Source organism: Miniopterus natalensis, chromosome 11 (assembly GCF_054644295.1).
Source record: "Miniopterus natalensis isolate mMinNat1 chromosome 11, mMinNat1.hap1, whole genome shotgun sequence".
Lineage (NCBI taxonomy): Eukaryota > Metazoa > Chordata > Mammalia > Chiroptera > Miniopteridae > Miniopterus > Miniopterus natalensis.
In genome coordinates this window covers 57,101,680-57,116,248 of record NC_142091.1, presented here as the reverse complement: position 1 = coordinate 57,116,248, position 14,569 = coordinate 57,101,680, and positions in this window count along the sequence as shown.

Here is a 14,569-nt window from a genome sequence, read left to right as displayed (position 1 = left end):
TATAAACAAAAGCTGGCAGCTGTTAAATGGCTAGGGAGAATTGGGTGCAATAGCACTAACAACAACAATAAAAATAACAAATAGCTAACGATTATTGCTTACCTTCTGTGGGCTGGGCAGTAGGCTAACCATTTTATATACATTATAAATAATCTTGACAACACCTTTTAGGTTAATGGTATTATGCCTATTTTATAGAAGATGAAACCGTGGCTCAGGGTAAAATAACTTATTCAGCATCAATAATAAAGAAGAGATCTAGGATTCTAACTCAGGGCCATCTGACTCCAAAGTCTAGTCTTTCAAATATACCATAAAGTAAAGCCACCCAGGCCGTATCGGCTTCTGTCTCTGGCATCACTAGCATTGGATACCAGCCAAATGCCGTAGCCTCCATTTACACTCCAGATGTCAGCGAGCTGGGATGTGGTGAGGCTAGGGTGTGAAACATTTTCATTCATCAAATGACTATCTATGAGGAACCACACATTGTAGAAGGTGCTACAATATAAACAAAGTCCTCACCACATAAAGTATTTTAGAACCATATCTTTGCTGGTCTTTCCCATCAATACCTCCAATGAGAAACCCTAGACCATGTGTTTTTTGTTTTGTTTTGGTTTGGTTTTTTATTGACAGCAACCATATACCCTGATTTTTCAGGCCAGTTTTTATCTCAAAAACCTACTACTTTGTCAAAGTAGTCAGTCAACACCCTAGCTTACACCTGCTGAATGTATTCCCCTGAAGCTATATCTCCTTGGGATCCTATGCGGACGGATGAAGAAACCAAGGCTTACGACGTTTAAGAAAATTGGAAAGTGAGTACCACAACCAGGAAGGGATAGAGGATAATTCAGAGCCAGGTTCATCTGACTTGGGGTCCATGCTCTTTCTCCCATGCCCATCTTCATTCTGGAAGCTGAACCTGAAAATCACTGTGTCCTATCTCATGAAGGAGCAGTGTGCTGAGGCAGTCCATTTTTAGCTGACCAGAGGAAATGCATCTATAACTTCCAAACAGGCCCACTGCGCAGGGAAGGTGAGGCAAGGACCAAGCCACAGAATAGAAAGACAGAAGCTTTTTGGAGTAAAAGAGAAGGGACAAGAGATCAAGCCCTCTCAGAGAAGAGGGGCCACAAGACGGCAGCTAAAACCTGTATCTGAAGAAACAGTGAGCACGTTTGTTAACAAGATGACCAAGCTGTGTGTCAGAACCTTCCTACCCAGGAGCCTGCACTGAATGCTTCTTGACCAAAGAGATCCTCTGTAGCCTCTGAAGTCAAGGAACTACATTTCTGAGCTAGGCACTTGACCGATAAGCACACACTTCTCTGTGGCCTCCAGTGTTTATATTTTTAATTTAACTGCATTATTATTGTTTTTGTCATGTAACAAAACTGGGGCTGGGGACTCTGTTTTCCATTCCTTTGGATCTCCCTGGTGAGTAGCGTGCACACGTCAGGGGAAATTCTCGCTAAATGTTTTTCACTGACTTATGCACTGATCTGTTCACTAATTAGTCAACATATGGAGCCAGTTACGCTTTAAATAGAAATACAGAGGTGGCCTATCAGGATTATACAATGATGCACCCCACTTATTTAAAGATTTGTGGAATGTCATCTATCTGAAACACGGCCACAAAGCAGAAGTTGAGAGGAGGTGGACATGGAAGGAAAAGAAAAATTGTCTCCGCAAAAGCCATGTGCTTTCTGCCACAAGATGAACCGGAGACAATTTCAACTCATCATAAAAGTTCAGAGGGCTTCAGGATTTTAACTGTTTTTGTGTGGTACCATGAAAAATAAGCTTTGGTATTGGCTTCCCAGGCACAGAAGTTTAGCATCAGCAAATAAGAGGTGGGAGAGAGGTGACTGGTACTGAAGGAGAGAGAACAGAGCTGACGGCCTATCAACTACACAGGAGCTGGAGTTGCAAAATTACTAAAACAAACAAAACCCAAACAAAAAACAACCTCTAAGAAGATGTCGCTCAAACCTGACATCGTTCAGCATTGGTACAACTAGTTGAGCTTCATTCAGTGACATCTGAGGAGGTTATACTTTTCAGTAAATTTTAGTGTCTAAGGACTTTACAGATCTGGTTGAACCAGTTCATTATTTAAGTGATAAAAGGGAAGGGCAAAGAAATGTGTCTCATCCAACATCATCCTGCTAATTACTAAAATTCAATAAGCTTTTAGCAGAAGTATACACTGGTATATGTGTTATAGAGAGAGACACACACACAAAAATTTTTTTAAAAATAAAAGTCCATCTTTGCCCTCAGATTTGTTCAATTAAGTACTGATACTACCAGCCAATCCCCTGGCTAACATTTTCCTGTTCCTGCATAAATAAAGAAGAGATTGCTGCCACAGCCAGGAAAACACTACAAAACAATGGAAAGGGGTCATGAAGATAGCAGCACAGTCTAAATTCCTTGCAAAACCAATGTGATCAACACCTGGATTATTTCACTGCTCCAGGACAGTAATTCTAACCTAAAAGAAGACGGGGTTAGTGGGGTTAATATGTTTCATGTCCATTCAGTGATCCTACTCACTCCACATGACCAGTAGCTCTTTTTAAGTGCTCACCACTGCACATTCAATAATCCATTTTGGAATTAATGTGACATTTTTTAACTTATACTTTCTAGAATTTGTTTTCTTTTCTGTAGATAAAACAAACACAGAGTTTGAATATGAAGGCTTGATGCAGCCCACAAAGGGTTAAGGAGGGCACCCCCCCCCCTTACAGCAAAAGTAGAAAGGTACTGTCATCAGGTGCCAGCAGGGGGCAGCAAATAGCAGTTGAGGATGGGAATTTGGGACATACTCTTGAATGAGGGATGGGTAGAAATTTGGGGTACCCAGAACACTTTAGTTATCTCATCACAGAGAATGAAATGGAAAAAAAATAAGAAAACTGAAACTCAGAGTTTAAGAATTATCTAAAAGTCATAATTTTGGTAAGGGTGGAATCTATAAGGTTTAATTATATTTATTACTTTTTACAAAGGCAGAGAAGTATGCCAAACACTTCAGAAACATTTTCACTAAAAGTAGTTAGGCTTCATATAAAAGTTAATGAGGGTGAAGAACTGACTTTCTGTTATCCAGAAAACTCACTTTTCTGAAACACACCAATTGCCAAGGTTACTATTTAAGTGAAGTTTCACTGAATGAAGATTCTAAATGTGTATACAAGTGTGTGTATGTAGGTGTGGTAAGGGGAGGAGGGGAGAGGAATAGAGAGAGGGAGGAACCAAGGGACACACAACAGAGAGACGAAAGGGGGAGAGGGAGGGAGGGGGGAGAGAGAAAGATGATCCATCCCAAACTTATTTTCAAAATTTTCCCATAGTATCCTTAAAAATAAGTTATTTCTAACCTAATGGTGTCCACACTTCATCTGAACACTAAGTAGAATTAATTTTAAAAGTTTTATATGAATCCATTTAGCTCATTTATTCTGCTACATCAGGATGAATAAAATAAAATTTTCCTTTCTAAAAAAAGCGATATACAGATGATGTATTGTAGAATTGTACACTTGAAACCTATATAATTGTATTAACCAATGCAACCCCAATAAATTCAATAAAAAAACAAATTACCACAAAAATAAATAAAAATTATAGTGTGCAATAATTTTCCTCTCTACTCTTCTAACTTAACAAATAGTCAAGGCTAGGAAGTTCAAGGCTGGCAGGATCTTAGCTCCTGTGGAAGAAGGAAATCCATGCCAAATAAATATGGCAGGACAACAATGGTTAAGTAGTTTTTAAATTTATTAAAGCTTGAACTGATAGTTCTCCGCCTGATAGGTGGAAGGCTTGCTTCTCAGTATTGTAGTCAGTTCTGCTGAGGTGTTCCCTGGTTGGAGTGTCAGCTATTCCGGTAAGGCCAAAGTACTACTAGAAGAAATGGACAGAGATATTAAAAACAAATAATTTTCGGGACGGTTGTCAATTGTGGATTTGCTGTGATAAATTGCTTTCATTTGGTTTCCTGAAATTATGAAAGCAGAAATGTCTTGGTCATTAAAGATTTAGGGAGTTGTGGGAAAGAAGCAGAAGTAAAAGGGAATTTGACGTTGTTGAGAAGAAATCCTCAACTTGCCCTCTATCTCGACCCCACCCCTTCCCCTGCACTCTACCTTCCAACTCCACTCCTTTTTCTTCCCAGACTGTCACAAGCCTTCCTGCCTCCCTGGTTTTGCTCTTCTACCCACCGTCAGCATGCTCACGGTGCTCACTCAGATGAACTCTGGAAACTCCTATTCGTATTTCAAAGGTTAGTCTAAATAAATGTCAATTTCCTGGAAGAATTTCTTGATATTTATAAGATAGAAATAATCATAGGCTCCAAACACATCTTTATTATACTACCTAAAATAGGTTATTAAAATTATCTGGATAGGTTGTCTCCCCAGTTAACCATAATCTTTGACATCAGGGACTCTGCCCCATGAATCCTTGTATCATCAGCATTGGATCATGTGGTGTGGCACATAGGAGGCACTTAAAACAACTTTTAAAATTAAAGAATAAGTGATGCCCTATTAATTATTTCATACAAATGTACAACAATGCACATTCTTCCACCAATATTTCTCAGACATCTTGGTAAGATTATACATTTTCAATATAATGGAAACTAATACTCAAATATTTTAAGCAGACATTACTGCATCTCTTGACGTGCTGGCTGGTTTTTCAAAGAAGATTCTGTTGTGTTCTTGAAATTTTTGTGTTCTAGTATTTAGAAGACTGAGGTGGCCACATCCAGGCAAGATAGAAAACGGACTCAAATATCTTACTAAAAGAGTAAGACATAAATTCACTTGCAGAGAGAGCCTTGAATCTATATCCATCTAAACAGTTGAGCTCTTGGGTCACCCAGATTCACCTCTCTGGTTGAATTGACTGTTTCCTTGGTATTATCTTTGTATCTTCAATACTTTATGGCACTTACCAATTTGTCTCTCTATCTCTCCATGTAGGCTTAATCTATTAGGAGGTCAATAAATAATTAATGAAGGAATAAATGAATGACTAGAGAAGAATCTGTGAAGAGGACCAGAGATATTCTCTATCTTCATCTCAGTTGCGATCTTTGAATATGGTGGCCGTGAGTGGCATTTGGGCAAACTCTTTGAACATTTGTCAGCACAGCTTTGAAATTCACCAGTAGGACTTGCTCTACCGATTAGAACATCTTCAATGTATAATACGTATGTTAATGAAAATGTAGGATTATCCAAAATAAAGAAGCAAGTAGGGTGATAGAATGCTTCATGATGAAGGGTGAACGTGGGAAAGCCATTCACACCTCTGAGCCTCAATGGCCTCATGCACTAAGAGAGAGCTCATGACAGTGCCTTTCATCAGGTTTATTGTGAATTATCAGAGGTAGCCTGTGAGAAGTAAAGAGCACAGTACCTGAAATACAGTGAATACTCAGGTATTAGCTAGTCTCATTAATAACAACAGTAATAAACCTCAGCTCTGAGGATGCCTCTGATAAAGGGCCTGTCCTACGGAATGACGTAGAATTGTTTTCATTTGGTAACCCTCGATGACATAATTCCAATTTCCCACATAGTCTGTTATTCTGGAACCTGCTAGATTCAAGGTGCCTCTCCTCTCTTTATTTTTATTTTTCCTATTAACATCAATCTGAGTTCATTGACATGAACCAGGAGATTGAGACAGCTCAAGGAGTTTCACAGACCTTTTATTTTTTTTTTACCAAACGTGATTCCAAGTGCCGCTCTCTAACTCATCCCACTGATAGAAGGTGAGGATCTTCATTAGCCAGCATTACTCACTGGGTCGTGGTTGGCGGAACAGTAAAGAATACACATGGAGGCTCTGTGTGCAGCTTACAGCTGAGTCACTGTAGAAAGATCTCCCCAGTAGAAGAGGGTGTTTTTAACCCTTTTCAAAACTTTCCTTGGGACAAGGATTTGGGGCCTATAAATTGGATTTGCATTTCAGTGACTGTCACCTCCTATAGTGAAATTTTATTACAGCTTCTCTAACTTATGTGCTTCCTATATTTTGGATTCAAGGAAACTAATTATTCCTTAATCTATTTAAGGAAACACACATACTAAAAGGAGCTTAAACAAAAAAAATCTCAAGTAGGAAATGCAATATGTTACACATTCTCCACATATCAGACAGGAAAAGGCACAGAAACCAAGGCCTGTCTAGCTGAATGTATCAGTTTAGATGGTTTTCAACTGAGTGTAACAGAGACCAGACTATAGCACTTTCACCAAATAGGACTTTGTTTCCCTCCTGTAATGAGACGTATGAGGCAGGCAGCTTAGTGCCCATGTGGCTCTTCAAGGATCTCATCAAAAATTCAGGCTAGTTCTAGCATCTTGCTCCACCACCCATAGTGTATGGCTTTTGAGCTCATGGTGCAAGATGGCTCTTCCTCCTGACATTGTTTCTGGGCTCAGGGCAGAGGCAGAGAAAGATTGGGAGGAAGTGAGGGCAAAAGTTGCTTTCCAGACTCCTTTTTGTCAAGGTTATAATTGCTTGCCCAGAAGTCTCCCCACCTCCACTAGAATTTGGCATGACTTTCATTGGCTGGAACAGGGTCACACAGACTTGCCTAACTGCAAAGGAGCAGGAGAGGTGAACATTTTTAAATGGGCATCTTGATACTATTGACTAAAACGAGCTCTAGTGGCAAGGCAGGAGGAAGAAGAGGGATAATTAAATTAGGTGGGCAGCTAATAGTATCTGACACACTTAAGAACAGCAATAATCCACTTGTTCCTGAAGGAAGAAAAAAATTGTTACAGTATAATTGCTACTTGTGAGTGTTTCCCTAGATCTCCAATAACAACAACCTTCTCTTCATGACAGAATGTCTAGATGATGCCTTTCCCTTATTTTGACATTCATAATACTGCCCCCCTCTTCCTGGGAAGGCTTCTTCCCACCCCAACATTCTCCACCAAAATCTTCTTATGCTTTATGAGCCTAATGAAAATCAACTCTGAAGCCTCCTTCAGACTCCCTACCCCACTCCATTCACAGGGCCAGTCAGTATAAAACTTCCCATCCTCTCCAATCTCTGCAGAAGAATATCTAACATGTCAGCTACATCTGACTTCTATTACAAGCACTTGTCCATAATTAATAACTAATATTTATTGAATGTTATGTGCCAGTGTTGTGTGCTTCATATGCATTATTTCATTTTATCTCTACAACACTAGAAGTGGCCTATTATTATTTCCATTTTACTGATGAGTAGGGGACCTGAGTTTTGAACCCAAGTCATGCTGACTACAGTGTCTGACCTCTTTGTCACCATACTATTATTCATAACTGTCTCTCCTAGGAAAGTACAATCCTTTTTGAAGACAGAGACTACTTCTTAAACTTGAATTTCTTTACTATATCTTTCATAGCACTGAGCTTTGTTCACTGCAGGGGCTCAATTAATATTTCATTTTACAGATAAACAAATTGAGAGAGGGAAGTTATTAGTCACAGAGCCTGGGCAAGAACTATGTTATTTTTTCCCCTACTCCCGGTCTACTTGTCTGTACACTACACCATAATACACTCTCCAATCTTTCAACACATAGTTATTGAGCACCTATCAGGGGCCAGGAAACTGCTGTTTTGGCCTAGGTGGAGGGTCTTAGCCTTAAGAATTACAATCTTGTTCACTGCAAGGAAACAACAACAAAATCCTGGAAATGACAAGATAAAATGTTTTCATCTTTCAGCTTGGGGCTTATGGAAGTGCTGTTAGTTTGAGGTCCAAGGGAACGCTGGGATGAAATTCATCAACTCTGGGGTCGTTTATCATGTTGCGAGCTTTTCTGCCTCTGGTTTCTCCTCTGCTCCCTACAGACAGTCTCCGATGTCATAACAGCAAAGCATCTCTACAGAAGACATATGTCTGGAAATTCCCCGTTTTGCTCTCCTGGGCTCTGAGTCACACCACCTCTTCCCACCAGCCTCGGGATAAGTCATTCAGAGGACCTCACAAGACTTTGGGTATGTCAGAATTGTCATTATTTGCTATGCGATCTTTTCTTTCTGGGCTCTGCAGTCTTTGATACCATTTGCAAAAAGAACTTCAGACAACTCAAGCTTTTATGCCAATGAAAGAGTAAAGAGAGCCTTTGCTCCTTGCCTTCAGGTGAGCCAAAGCCTCCAAGCCCTCTGACAGCCCAGAGTGCCCTTCCAGAGCTCGCTCGCCTTGAACTCTAGCCATAAAAACCTCTTCACTGGGGCCGATCTTGCTGACACCGAAGTGAGCACTGAGGTTACCTACTCCTTTAGATCTGAACTGAGTGTCCTAGTACATTCAGATGCCCTCAGTGGGGAGAAGGGATGAGAGAAAGTCAACCAGTTGGGTTGCCTGTGGCCACCAACAAACTTCCCACAGGAAAAAGGAAGCAACCTGGCTGGCTGTGCTAAATCATGATGAAGATAAATGGTCTCCAAAGCTGCTTTTGTGGCCATTACTAAGTGATGCAAATATACTTTTTATCTCCATGGCATGGACAAACTCTTCTTTCTCCTGGTCCTTTTTTAGAAAACCTGAGGTGATAAGAATGTTCCTTGATGCAAACATATTGAATTGCACATGCTTCTAGAAACTCATTGAACAGTAGTTATTGCCTTTGAATCTTCATATTTACTTCTGAGAACACAGGGATATTCATGCATGGCCAATGGAGATGATTTCTTTCTAAAGGTTGGGTTTAATTTGGCACTCAGAGGGAGAAGATAGAAGGAAAGGTCACATGCACCTAAGAAGGTGCCTTTGGGCCCCTCTTCACAGCCCCTTGGCCCTCCCCTGATTTCAGCTGCAGCTGTATCGGATAATTGCCAGAGAGCTGAGACACCTCCCCTCTACGAGCATCCTCTGAATTTAGCTCTGTCTGGAGACCTTCTCTGAGGCAACAGGTGTCATTCAACTGGAGGTACCACCTAGAAATGCAGAAAATTAATGTCCCTGGGGTAATACTCAATCAGGAGAGGCAGGAGGTGGTTGGAAAATGCATGCACCAGCCTCCTTCCTTCAGATGAACGATTCTGAGGGGAGTCCTCAGACCTCTCAGCTGCCCAAGCAGCTGCCCCATAACTTAGCCTGACTTTGGCGTTTTCTCCTTCCCTGTCTCACTCTCCCAGCTTCTTCAAACCTGTTTCCTGGGACCATCTGTAAGGCCCAGAAGTCCCTATCTCAAGTTCCTTTTGGAGTGGAATCCAAACTTAGATACTAAATATAATCAAAACAGTGCATCTGTAAATTCAGGTTGGTCAATCAGGTAAATTTATAAAAGGAGAAACAAATCAAGTCATGCTCATTATTTGACATTATAGGCTTAGAAAAATGTTTAATTTTTCAGTGATCATGTTGACAGCACTTGAAAGCAGACACTATAGGTGGTACTATACTTGAAACAACTGGTCTAGTGTAATAAAGGATTATGTAAAATTTAATAGCATAAAGATTGCATACGCTAAGCCTTCCTGGCTCCTTTCTACTCCTACACAACATAGACCTTTCTACCAGGATAAATGCCCTCCGATTTGTTGGCCGGGCAATAACAAAATCAAGTATCCTGAAATCCAACTAATTTCCATAGCATAGACATGTCCTAGACTATTTGTAATTCTAACCAGAAAATACAGTAGGCTTAACTTTGCCATAATCAGGCCTTTGTTGCACGCTGGTGTTATGCTTTAGGACTCAGATTTAGCTGCTACCTGTCTGGCAACATTTAGTAAAGACCAGTTAAATGAAGGTCAGCTATACATTGATAATTATCCTCAACTGACCTGGTGTGGCGTGATACAGAAATATTGTGAGTATTTTATTTGTCTTATTTTGTTGAGTCAGAATAAATTGAAAATGAACTACATTAAAAAATGTCACCAAGGTTTTTCTTTTTCTAGGTTACCTCCTTCCCTTCAGATCCACCTGGGAATGGCAGTCCATAACCTTTAGTACAACAAATTTTGATAACTTTATTTATCCGATGCAACGTGATGCATATTGAGGGATAACATGCTTTATATGGCATTGGTGTTCAATAGGCGTATGTTGAATGATAAATTAATCCTTTAACTATCCAATAAACCAAAACAGAATTAGCATAGAAGACTTGTGAAATACCAACCACGTTCTGAACGACAAAAAGAGTCAAAATTGTTATTGCTTATGTATTTCTCCTCCTTGGAGTTGGAGGTGAAGTCCCCAGAACTGGTGATATTTCTCCAGTTCAAGGTCCATTTCAAAGTCTCAGTTCAAGGTCCATTTCTTTCTGTCACAGGATCTGCTCCCAGAGGGCTGAGAGATCTCAACCCCAGCCCTCGGAGCCTGTCTGTCTGGGACCAAGAGTTAAGTCAAATGTTGGCAACCCATTCCTCCACCAGCATGAACAGCTTTGTCACGTCAAAACGGTTTCTCTGCTTATTTCTCCTTAAGTTTTTGCCAGTCTGGCCAAATTTGCTGAGCTGGGAAATGCTTGGGAAAGATGGGAAGGAATGTTTGAACTCTGCCAGTATTGAATTTTGTCTCTACTTAGAGAAGCAAGTGGTACACCCCAAAGTGCAATGTGCTCATAAGCTTCTTGTAGCCTCAGTGTCAAGTTTGCTCTTAGAACCAAGCTACCAAATCCCAAGGAGGAGTGCAGGGGCCAAAGAGCTCACACATCATGATGTTCTGTTTTCTCGGTATTATTTAGCAGTCGTCACATCTCAGAGCTGAATGAACCTGGCACGGCTTATTTTATGTAATCTTCACAACAATCCTATAAATTAGTTCCATTCTTATCATGTCCCTTTAGAAAACCCAGGCTGGAAAAAAAAGGAAGGGATTTTCCCAAAGCAATACCTTTTTAGAAAGAGGTGAAGATAAAGTCATGACTGCAAAGCCAGGTGGTATTTTCTGCTTTACTGTAAAATGTCACCAAAATAACCTATTGATCAAGCAAAACAGCTTATTGCTACTTCTGGGAGAGATCATTACCTCACAGAGATAAACATCTCAAGGTAGAAGGGCACAGCTGGGGTATGTATGAGGTCTGGGGGTCTGGTTTAAAGTGGCTCTCCTGATTTGATTGGGTAAAGATCATGACATAATGCTTTAGGACTGGTAGGTATAAAAGAGTAATGATTTTAAGAAAAGGGTTTCAAAGAGTCTTGGAAATTAAATAATCATTTCCTGTTATCTATTGCAATACTGAGCAGTTTTTAATATGTTTTGGGGAAGTTTTTGAAAGTAAAAGGAGTTATTCTTTAGAACTTTTACTGGGCAAAAGTTTTCTGGAGTAATGCAATTGTGTTTAGGAGACAGTGGAAGAAAAAAGCCACGTTAATGTAGAACTGTAAAGTGTGTGGGTGTGGGTGTGGGCCGTGCGGGTCCTCATCAACGTCAGACAATGGTCTTGATTTATTATTTGGAAAATATGGTTACAAGACTTATCCTGAAAGGATCAAAGAGTACATGAAGGTGGACATTTCCCAGGTTGAAGCCCCACCATGTGAAAATTAGCCACTTGTGATCACAATCTAGTGGAACAGCTTTCAAGTTCACACCTGCTACTCTGCCTAAGCTTACCAAAAAACCTTCGAGATGAAGATCCTTCACAAAGGACAAAGGTCTCCTAGACTTAGACTCTGGGAAGGAAGAGACGCCTGAGGGAGAAGGGAGAATCTATTGTATTCATTCACTCCGCTGTGTTCACTGCGGATTCCCAGACTCTGCAGAGCCCTGGCCTCTTGGCTCAGTGGTTAGAGGGTCAGCCCCTGGACTGAAGGGTCCCTGGTTTGGTTCCGGCCAAGGACACGCGCCTTGGTTGCAGGCTCAATCCCTGGCCCCTGTTGGGGTGTGTGGGGGAGGCAACCAATCAGTGTGTCTCTCTCACATTGATGTTTCTCTCTCTTCCACTCTCTCTGAAAAGCTATGGAAAAAATGTCCTCAGGTGAGGATAAAAAATAAATAGCCCGGCTGGGCATGGCTCAGCGGTTGAGCACTGACTTAGGATCCAGGAGATAGGGGTTCGATTCCCGGTCAGGGCACATGCCCGAGTGGCGGGCTTGATCCCCAGTCAGGGGCACGCAAGAGGCAACCGATCAATGACTCTCTCATCATTGATGTTTCTATCTCTCTCCCTTCCTCTCTCTGAAATCAATAAAGATATATTTAAAAATAAATAAACATAAAAATATGGATCTTTTTTTTTTAAATAAAAAAGATGTGCTCCATAAAGATTTGTTGAGTTAATTTTGAGTAAACAGTAAGATAATAATAATTATTGATATTAATATTTAATGATACTCTGTACCTGGTAATAAGATAAGCATTGATATGGATTATTATATTTATTTTACCCAGACACCTCAAGAAATTGGTTCTATTTAATTTCTATTTCCCAGAGGACAAAACAAACTTGTAGACAATGTTAAAACACCCAAAGCCCACAAGGTACAGAGCCAAGATTGGAACCCAACTATGACCAACTGTGGAGCTGAGAATGCTGAGCCCAACATCTTAGTTGCCATGCTGTGAAAGGAGAGAGAAAAAGAATATTAGATTATAAATTGGGAAAAGAAAATTGTAGAGTGGAAACCTTGACTCTAGCGTTTCTATAAGCGTTGGGAGTGTGTATAAATTCCTAGCTTTGCTGTTTCTACAATGGCATGTGTACTTTTTTTTTTATGTTTTACTTTTTGGTTTCCCTCATACTTTGTACAAACTTTCATTGTTATAACAAACATCACAGTACAGGGCAATTCCTGGTTTCATGGGGTTCCTCCTAGTGGACCATAAACTATTTCAGGGAAGGAATCTTATCTTTGTATCCCTAGGACCAGGCATAATGCTTGGCACAGATGTGACACTCAGCCAACATATCTGTTAAATAAACAGCATGTGACTTTCTCAAATTAAACAGCAACAAATGCAGCCTTTCTATTTGTTGGGCCTTGAAAGAATCCAATAAAAATACCACAACTCGTCCCGACCCGAGTTTCAAACATATTGAGAAATAAGACAGGATAATAAAGCAGACAGGCACCAGAATATCATCTTTGTAAATGAGAGAGCTGAATTTGGAGAATGTAGCTTGTACCTGTTGGTGAGTGGGCTTCTTTTTACTGAACTCCCAAATTAGCAGGCATCGATGCTGTCATAGACAGTTCTGGAAAGCTGTAGGCTTCTGCATGCAGGAGCAGGGCCTTTCCCACTAAACTCATGCCCTCTGTAGCAAATGGGTTCCCCAGAAGAAAAAGGAGGAAAAGGGACTGAATTATTCAAACACACTCATCAGATTAAGTCTCTCCTTCCCCTGAAAAGGAGTCATTGAGAGACAGGAGGATATTGTCAGTGAAACTCAATTCATATGAAGTAAACACTAGAAGAGGTATCTGTGGTTTCTCCCTTCTCTAGTCCAATAACAGCAAAGGTAGAGAGCATCTTAAGACTGCCACAAACTGGGCAACCCCTCTGCGACCCTATAAGCGAGGGTGACAAGTTTCTGAAGAGTGGGAAAAGAAATAGCTATGGAAATTTGAGGAGGAAAGAAAATGACAATACTGCAAAAATTAGGATGGGATTTTCCCTGAGAGATCTACTTACTTTTCTGATAAAACTAATATCTATTGGTGCAGTTTCTGACACCATGAGGCTGACAGTGTAGGGTTCCCTTTCAGATTTTATGTAAAATAAAGAGGATATCAAATCTGCTCCCTCAAGACTGTCTTCTCCCAAGGTTGGAGATGGTTTCTTATTAACCCTTATGGTCGGTGCTGAAGGCTTACAAGAGCCCACCAAGCCCTCAGTTAACCTGTCATTTCTAAGGCCAACCTTGCTTGTGACAGGACTGAGCACAGACTCGCCTAGAGCTGGCATTTTCTCACAGGAGATGATGCTAGACAAAGAATTTGACCGCCGTGGAAGATGACTCCCCATATTTTCACAGCAGTGCCTTCATTTTGGGAAAAGCACTGGTACCATTTACTGGCATTTCAGCAAATTTAATGAGTGGCAGAGGAAAAGCAAATCTTTTTTTTTCTTTTTTTTTTTAAGTTAGAAAATCCTAAAACCAGCATCACAGGGAGACTTAGACTTCAACTGTTTTCCTTACTGGAAACAATCTCTTAAATAATGCAAAGAGAAAGCTGCCTGCACCTCCTCAAAGAGCGAGTGTTATGAAAAGGCAAGAAAGCAGGCCAACCAGATCCCAGAAAACCCCAGTGCGGCTCAGGGACGCAGCCGGGCTGTGGATGTGGGCTCTGCCTGGGCGGGAGGTTTGCACATAGGAGCCCGGCGCTCAGGTCTGGAAGTGAAAGGATCAGAGGAAGCATGCTTATCACCTGGAGGGGCAAATGCTGCATCGCATTAGACCCAGATTCTGAACACATCAGCGTTTGTTCTTGGGAGCGTTTCTTGGTTCAGAGACTGGGCATAACACTTTGAGAAGGGGATCTAAGTCGGGGTAGAGCGGATGAAAAAGGAATTTGGAGTTGGAGAACTCAAGACCTAAGTTCTAAATCTTCACCGATTATC